Here is an 8,349-nt window from a genome sequence, read left to right on the forward strand (position 1 = left end):
TGTTTGTCACCAATCTGTATGTTTGTCAGGAGGTCCCTCAACAGAAAAACTTGGAGGGGAAGAAGAATGTAGGCAACCCCCGAAGAAAGATAGATAGATAGGACAGAGAGGAGGAGGAGATAGGAGAGAGAAGGGGAGGGAGAAAAAGAAGGGTGAGATCAGAAGGAGGAGGAGGAGAAAGGACAGAGAGGGGAGGGCCCCCTCCCTTCCCCTCTCTCTCCGATCTACTCCCTCTCCTCCTGATCTTCTCACCCTTCTTTTTCTCCCCAAAAGAAGGGTGAGATCAGAAGGAGGAGGAGGAGGAGAAAGGACAGAGAGGGGGAGGGCCCCCTCCCTTCCCCTCTCTCTCCGATCTACTCCTCTCCTCCTGATCTTCTCACCCTTCTTTTTCTCCCCAAAAAGAAGGGTGAGATCAGAAGGAGGAGGAGGAGGAGAAAGGACAGAGAGGGGGAGGGCTCCCCTCCCTTCCCCTCTCTCTCCGATCTACTCCCTCTCCTCCTGATCTTCTCACCCTTCTTTTTCTCCCCAAAAAGAAGGGTGAGATCAGAAGGAGGAGGAGGAGGAGAAAGGACAGAGAGGGGAGGGCCCCCTCCCTTCCCCTCTCTCTCCGATCTACTCTCTCCTCCTGATCTTCTCACCCTTTTTTTCTCCCCAAAAAGAAGGGTGAGATCAGAAGGAGGAGGAGGAGGAGAAAGGACAGAGAGGGGGAGGGCTCCCCTCCCTTCCCCTCTCTCTCCGATCTACTCCCTCTCCTCCTGATCTTCTCACTCTTCTTTTTCTCCCCAAAAAGAAGGGTGAGATCAGAAGGAGGAGGAGGAGGAGAAAGGACAGAGAGGGGGAGGGCTCCCCTCCCTTCCCCTCTCTCTCCGATCTACTCCCTCTCCTCCTGATCTTCTCACCCTTCTTTTTCTCCCCAAAAAGAAGGGTGAGATTAGAAGGAGGAGGAGATAGCAGAGAGAAGGGAGGGAGAAAAAGAAGAGTGAGAAATCAAGGAGGAGAGGAGAACCCCTCCTCCTGAGAGAAGAGTGAGAAGATCAGGAGGAGGACGAGAACCTCTCCTCCTCCTGATCTTCTCCTGATCTTCTCCTGATCTTCTCATTCTTTTTTTCCTCCCTCCCCCTCTCTCTCCCATCTCCCGGATGAAGATGAATGGGAGGGTGGAGGTGGAGGTGGAGTTGAAGGTGAAGGTGGAGGTGAAGGTGAAGGTGAAGGTGGAGGTGAAGCGTGAAGGTGAAGGTGGAGGTGAAGGTGGAGGTGAAGGAGAAGAAGAGCGAGAGGGGGAGTAGGAGGGGGAGGAGAGAGGGGAGAATGTGGGAAGAGAAGAGAGGGGAGAGTAGGAGAGGAGGGGGAGGAGGAGGGGGAGGAGAGAGGGACGAATGGAGGAAGAGGAGAAGGGAGAGTAGGAGGGGGAGGCGGGGGGACGGCAGAGAGGGAGAATGAGGGAAGCAGGAGAGGGGGAGAGTAGGAGGAAGAGGGGAGGAGAGAGGGGAGAATGTGGGAGGAGGTTGAAGGAGGAAGAGCGAGAGGGAGAGGAGAGGGAGAGTAGGAGGGGGAGTAGGAGGGGAGAGAGGGTGGTACAGGCGAAAGAGGAGGGTGAAGGAGAGGGAGGAGGAGAGATGAGAAGGAGGGACTGGAGAAAAAGCAGAGCGAGAGGGGAGGTAGAGGAGAGAGGAGAGAGGGAAGAAGAGCGAGGACGCTTGGAGGGAGGGCGGGAGGAGGAAGAGGGGAAGGAAGAGGAAGAGGAAGAAGGGGAGGAAGAAGGGGAGGAAGAGGAAGAGGGGGAGGGAAGAGGAGGAGGAAGAGGGGGAGAAAGAGGGAAAGAAGGGGGAAGCGAGGGGGAAAGCATGGAGGAAGAGGAAGAGGGGGAGGAAGAGGAGGAGGAAGAGGGGGGGAGGAAAGAGGGAAAGAAGGGGAAGCGAGGGGGAAAGCATGGAGGAAGAGGAGGAGAAGAGGAAGAGGGGAGGAAGAGGAGGGAAAGAAGGGGGAAGCCAGGGGGGAAAGCATGGACGACGACCTCCAGGGGGAGGTAGGGGAGAGAGTAGAGAGGGGGGAAGACAAGCGAGGACGCTTGGAGGGAGGGGGAGAGCATGGTGGAGGTGTGGGTGGAGGTGGAGGTGGAGGTGAGGGTGAGGGTGAGGGTGTAGGTGAAGGTGAGGGTGAGGGTGGAGGTGAGGGTGAGGGTGTACTACACCTGGAGTCTCGCGAGAAGTCCGAAGTCCGCTGGAAACAGAAACAAAAACAACATTTCAACACAGACTCTCAGGAAACTGGAGCAAAGAGGTGAAGCTGCTCAAAGAGGGACGCTCAGGAGAACCTCAGAGGAACTCAGAGGGGAACATGTTGCTGCACCCTGAGTCTCTGATCGACTCCAGCTTCAGGGTTTCAGGAAGATGCTTCACATTTCTGCTCAGGGACTGATCCAGAATGAAACTTCTCAACTAAAATCCTCACTTTGTTTGTCTTTAGTCAGCAGAGACTAAAAACCCACACAGCTCTGCAACGTCACAAATGTTTTAAATTGTCTGTAATACTAGATAACAAATTATTATTATTATATTTTGTTGTATTTCTAATTAATTTTAAAAGTATTAATACAGATATTTAGTGTTATTTTCACTTGATCAATGCAGTATTCCACTATTTTTAATCAACAATATAGCAAAACACTGAAATAACAAGAAAATTACAGTCTGTTGATTTAGGCATTAGTTAAGTATTTTTTAAAATGTCTTTACAGTCAAAATGTGCATGAATATTATTTTTACTAGATCCATCCGTTCTCTATACACCGCTTTATCCTCACTAGGGTCGCGGGGGGTGATTTTTTCTGTAATTGATGAAAACAGGACAAATCTGTAAAATAACCATTTTGAAATCATTTACCATTTGATTTCAACCCCAATGTACAGAGATTTTTTTTGGCGAGTTCGTTCACATTTCCAACTAGAAAAGCACTCGGAGAGCGCAGACCTCCGCCAAGGATATTGACATTCCCATGGAACATTGTATTCACATACATTTATGCACGATTTAGAAATTGAAGTATTGTATTGTATTTTCATGGCGGAGGTAATAAAACTCGGATCTGTGTCGTTCAGACTGTCATGAAAAGATCAGATACAGGTCGCATAGGAGCAACAAAATCAGATTTGGGTCACTTGAGCCTGCAGTGTGAACATAGCCGAACAGTTCCATCGTCTCCATGGTTACCAATTTGGAGCATTGTATGAAAAATAGCCCAGTCGCCATATTGCTTTTTAATTTTTTGAAGCCAAATTATACAGATTTTTTTACACTGTTTTTCACTCAATATACACTAAAAAATGAAATATTTCTTGAAACAAAAAGTCTAATTTTACGGTCAAACATCGTAAAAGAACAAACAACCATTTATAAAATACAGATCTTTGACGTTTTCTCAGTTAGCTAACACACAAATCATTTTACTGCTCTCAGCACATTGAAATGAATATCCACAATAAAATAAACAGAATTTTGCTTCAGAAAGTTTAAAAAGAGGCTCCGAGGACCTTCAGTGATTGTGGGATTATATTTAGAGCATTTTATAAAACGAAGCTCAATTATCATCTTGTTTCTGAAACTTTTTGACACCATTATTTACCCATTTTTAGTCCTTAACGTGCACGGAAAAAATCGTCTAATTTTCGAACAATGTGAAATAACAAATATCAATTTATAAAACTGAAGTTCTGATCGGAAACTTGAAAGAGGCTCCGAGGACCTTCAATGCTTCACACACAACTGATCATATTTGGAGCATTTTATGAGAAATGGACCATTTTCCACCGATCTTTCCATGCTAAACAAACTAACAGTTTTATCAGCACATTCCCCTGTACGGTTATACAGCAAAACACAGTGTTCAGAGAAGATCAGCTGATGAGAAAAGCATAAACATAATTTTCTTACCTTCATGTTGACGATCCAAATGGAAATGGGAAAGTTCAAAGTTCGGCAGGCCTTCTTGCCTTCTGTTGCTATGGCTTAAATGATGCACACTGCACTGAAACAAAAACGTCGCTGGATTTGCATAAAAAATTACCGACAGCGGTTGCGTGAAATTATGTTGTGCTTTGGTTTGAACACATATTCAACCAATATCCCCACGACTAATATATGCTATTAATATATGCATTATTATTTCACGTTAAAATCCTTTAGTCAAATCATGTTTCATTTTCGTTCTTGACCCATGTTATACATGCATCAAGCATTTGTATCAGACATGTGTTTATGTCATCTTGTTGGCGTTTCATTTGTTTTAATCTACAATGCATGATCAAATTTTATATTCTATATATGATACAGTTCTACTGATGCAACCTAAATGACTTCTGCTGAAGCTATATTTGTGTTGACCTACAAAGCAATCAAAACACAGCACTCAATCATCAAACAGGCTGATTTAATATTTCTTACCTGTTTTAACAGTGAAATATTTCATCTCAAACAATGCATTTAATCTACAGAAATGTGCTCCTTCCACATTCAACTTAAAGCGCACATATGCATAATTGAGGCTTCAAAACACTCCTTTGGGGACCTCAGATAACATGGTTAAAACCTTTAAAATGTCAAGTTTGCATCTCTGTTAAGACAATATGAACCAAGTGTTCAGCCAGTATACTTCACAACTATTAGGTAGGATTAGGATTACATTCAAATATGGAGTGACTTACAGCCACAAGAAATAAACATGTGAACAAAGACAGTCTGACCATCCAGACCGACCTTGTCTTTTTTTTTAAACACAGTTAAGTGAAACACTTGAATAACAATTGCATAAACCTATCAATAGCAACTTTTTTTAAACAAACACTGCAAGACAACATGAGGCCCAAAGGCCAGTGCAAAATGGAAACATCAAACATCATAAACCAGTATTCAAGAAGTCCGTTTTTCAGGACCTGAGCTTTTTTGGAAAGGCTGCCCCCATCAAGCTCCATGATCACCATTTGGACCACTTCAAAAAACGTACTTCTGCTGAGGAGATAGTCCATGTTTAGGGCATACAGGAGTCCAAAGAGGAGGGCCAGTGGAACATTGTCCAGTTCTTGGAAGACTATTTGGCCTTCCAGGATGATTCCGATGTCATCTGCTTTGGACTGGGCCTCATGTTGTTTTGCAGTGAAGATTCCCACAGTGGTGTCTTCTGCGTAGTCCACAAAGATGGCTTTGCTGTTTCCCTACAATGATATAAAAAGTCAGTACACTTTAACGACTTCTGGATGCCACATATGAAAAAGTTGGAGTGATGCATGGTGTGGTAAATAGTAACGGCTGGAACAAGTGGGACAAACGGGTCGTGTAAATAAATCTCCAAGGAACATTCACAAGTTTATGGAATCTAAATAGAGGTAGAAGAAAAATCTGCACAACTAATTGGCTCTCAAACATTTTACTGCTTACACCACAGAGTGACGTTTCCGACCTTTGTTGTTCATTAAATGACAGATTAAAAAATATATATTTTTGGGGCTCAATATTTATTTTGTACACTGGCATTTGTTATTTTTGTAATATTTGAGCTTTTCTACTTAAGTTGATGGTGTTTCATTGTGCTTCATGTTTATTGCAACTTGTCTTATTAAAGGTAAGGTTAAGTAAATTTAGAATACGGTTTACTGTCATTTTTATGTCAGAGTTACAACTTCAGTGCCTTAAAATGGTCTTCAGTATTATTGTTTATTGCAACATTTTTCAAACTTCAAATTGTGTTATCTTGACAGAGGCCTAGTTCAAATCAAATATTGATTTTACTATTAATAACTGAAACATTGCTTAATTCACAAAAATATTTGACATGATGTAAATTCAAAGGCTGTTTTCTCAAAATGCATTTTCTCACACACTAGGAACAATATCTGCTCTCTAAGTGGAGCAAAACATGAAAACTCCATCCACATCCACCAAATATGGGCTCTTCATACCCGCTCAGAAAAATCCAGATTGCTGTTCATGTGTGACCACGAGCAACAGCACACACTGTTTTGGAGCGCAAACCTGCTAATAACACAAATATACAGTAAAATGGCAAAAATGGACTGGAACAGTAGACAGTACTATTAAAATGTCAGATGCATAGTTTCAGCAAAAAAGTTGCTTTAGTGTTTCAAGTAGAAACCTACAGACACCACATTTTCCAGTCTTGTACTTTAATATTTTGAACTTGTGTGTGGTGTTTTTTTAAATTGACTTCTAATTCTAAAACCTGATTTATTGAGTTTTTACCCCCACAAATGAAGTGAAATTACATTTTTCTGTAATAACTAGTTTATTCAAAGACTAAATAATAATATCTAAAATCTCCATCAGGAATTTCCATTTCTATAAGCCAGAAACTTACAGTAAAAGTTTCAAATTGATCTTTACCTGCAATGTTTCACTGAAAGTAGGTAAGAATCAGCGTGAGTTCTCGACATGCAGCTTTAGGTAACCCGGGTTGAATTGTGACTGTACTGCCTTTTTTAATCATTAAGAGAGCATGCTGCTACATACACTACCTTTTAATACTTGAAAGATGTTTCCATTATATGCAACCATGAATATTATACTCACCACATGCTCTTTAATCAGGCTGTCAGGGTCTTCGTTGAAGTAGACGCATAATGCCTTCAAAACACACTCCCTCCCAGAACTGACATCTTCTTCCCTGGATGCTGAACAGATCTCAGTACCATTCCTAAATCATACAGTTCTATGCACAAAAACACACGCCGTCTACTTCTAGCCATCTTTTCCTACTGGTCATCCTCTTAGAAAGTGACAGGAAGATTCAACCAACCACAGCAGATTAACTAGCTCTAGCTTCAGTTACATCTTCAAGTCTAAATAAACTCTGCAGCCAACAGTGGGAATGACGCTGTGATGAACATTTTGGAGCACAGAACTGCTCAGAAAAAGGTCTGCTGATGGATTATGGAATTCAAAAATGTAGAAGACAGTTTTGTGTTTCATTTATGACAATATAATTCTGTATATGTAAGTACAGATTGGAGCACTTCAGCAGTAGAAGAAACAGGATTACTGAAAACAGAGTGAATGAAGTGAAACAGCACTTCAGATATGTTCTGATGAGGGAACAATGTCATAACATTGGTAAAAGCTCTAAAAAGTTGATGTTGCATAATGTCTCCTTTAACACCAAAAGCACCATTTTACAGACTGGACGCTGGGATTCTACATGGACTGCAGAAATGTCTTAATCGAAGTCTCTTTATTCCGTTATTTCCCCCATCATTTTTCTAAAAGGAAAAACATATGCCTGGCTTCTTATGGGTTAAAACCACTTCTCTCTCTCCTCTTACGTCTGTCGTGTGTTCCATCAGCTGCTTCAGCTTCTTTCCAATTCGTCCTCCCCTCTTCTGATACAAGGTTAGAAGTTTGTCAGACAAAATGTCCAGCTGAGAGAAGAAACAGGACTGGAGCGGAAATGTTGTCAATCTCTTGAACTCTGCATTTACCTGAAATGAGACAAATGCATAGTACATAGTCATGTTCTTAAAAATGACAACAACCAGCTCGTCGTTGTCATAAACCGGGCTGGGGTCATGTGGCAGCATTCTACAGAGCTCATACTGGAGCTTACAATCAATGGGCTTCAAGGGATTTAAAAATAAGACTTAACTGTAAATTTGATGTAATTCTAGCTTTTGATTAATATATAAACTATATTTTTCTGTGGGCGATTAACCATTTCTGAAATAAATCTCCAAATACAATATGGACAATGATGAATCTAATTTTTTTTTGTTAGAACCTAGCTCAACAAATCTGCCAAATGAGTCATTTCAACTGACAATTGAGACCTGTATGATTAAATAATAAAACCAAATAGTTAATTTTTAGTTCAATTGCTCTTCAGACAGAATGCATTAGCTTTAGTGCCAGCTTTTTTTAATCCATGTGAATATGCCCTGAAATTACAGATATTAACCATAAACCAGCTCAAAAACATCTGGACTACGACAGTTAAAAGCCACATGAAATCTGTCACAAGAAATTAAGTGAATTGTGACAATAGGGCTGGTCGATTATAGGAAAAATAATAATCATGATTATTTTAGTCTAACTGAAATCACAATTATTCAAACTACTATTGGTCAACTTAAGTCTTTACAAAACAAAGCAAAATATATTCTTTGGATAATTAAAACAGTGCAAATTACATCAAGTGTGTTCACTTTTGTAAACAAATGCCATGCCCTTGAACTACCGTAGAATCTGAGTGCACGCTTTGAGAGGGGCAGAGCGTGCGTGGGCGCACATTAAACACATTGCAAAGTTAGTTGTAATACGTAGTAGAATCAGTGCAGCCAAAAAGGGTGA

The 8,349-nt window shown here is 41.5% G+C and overlaps 1 long non-coding RNA gene across 1 annotated transcript; it reads right to left on the reverse strand.

The window, feature by feature from the left end:
• Positions 1–4,405: 4,405 nt before the first annotated feature.
• On the reverse strand, positions 4,406–7,732 carry LOC127537532 (uncharacterized). The gene is made up of 2 exons (XR_007947255.1): positions 6,580–7,732; positions 4,406–5,207 (listed from the first exon to the last, which is right to left on the reverse strand). It is a non-coding gene; the product is annotated as an uncharacterized LOC127537532 (long non-coding RNA).
• Positions 7,733–8,349: the final 617 nt, after the last annotated feature.

This window comes from Acanthochromis polyacanthus, chromosome 15 (assembly GCF_021347895.1).
Source record: "Acanthochromis polyacanthus isolate Apoly-LR-REF ecotype Palm Island chromosome 15, KAUST_Apoly_ChrSc, whole genome shotgun sequence".
Lineage (NCBI taxonomy): Eukaryota > Metazoa > Chordata > Actinopteri > Pomacentridae > Acanthochromis > Acanthochromis polyacanthus.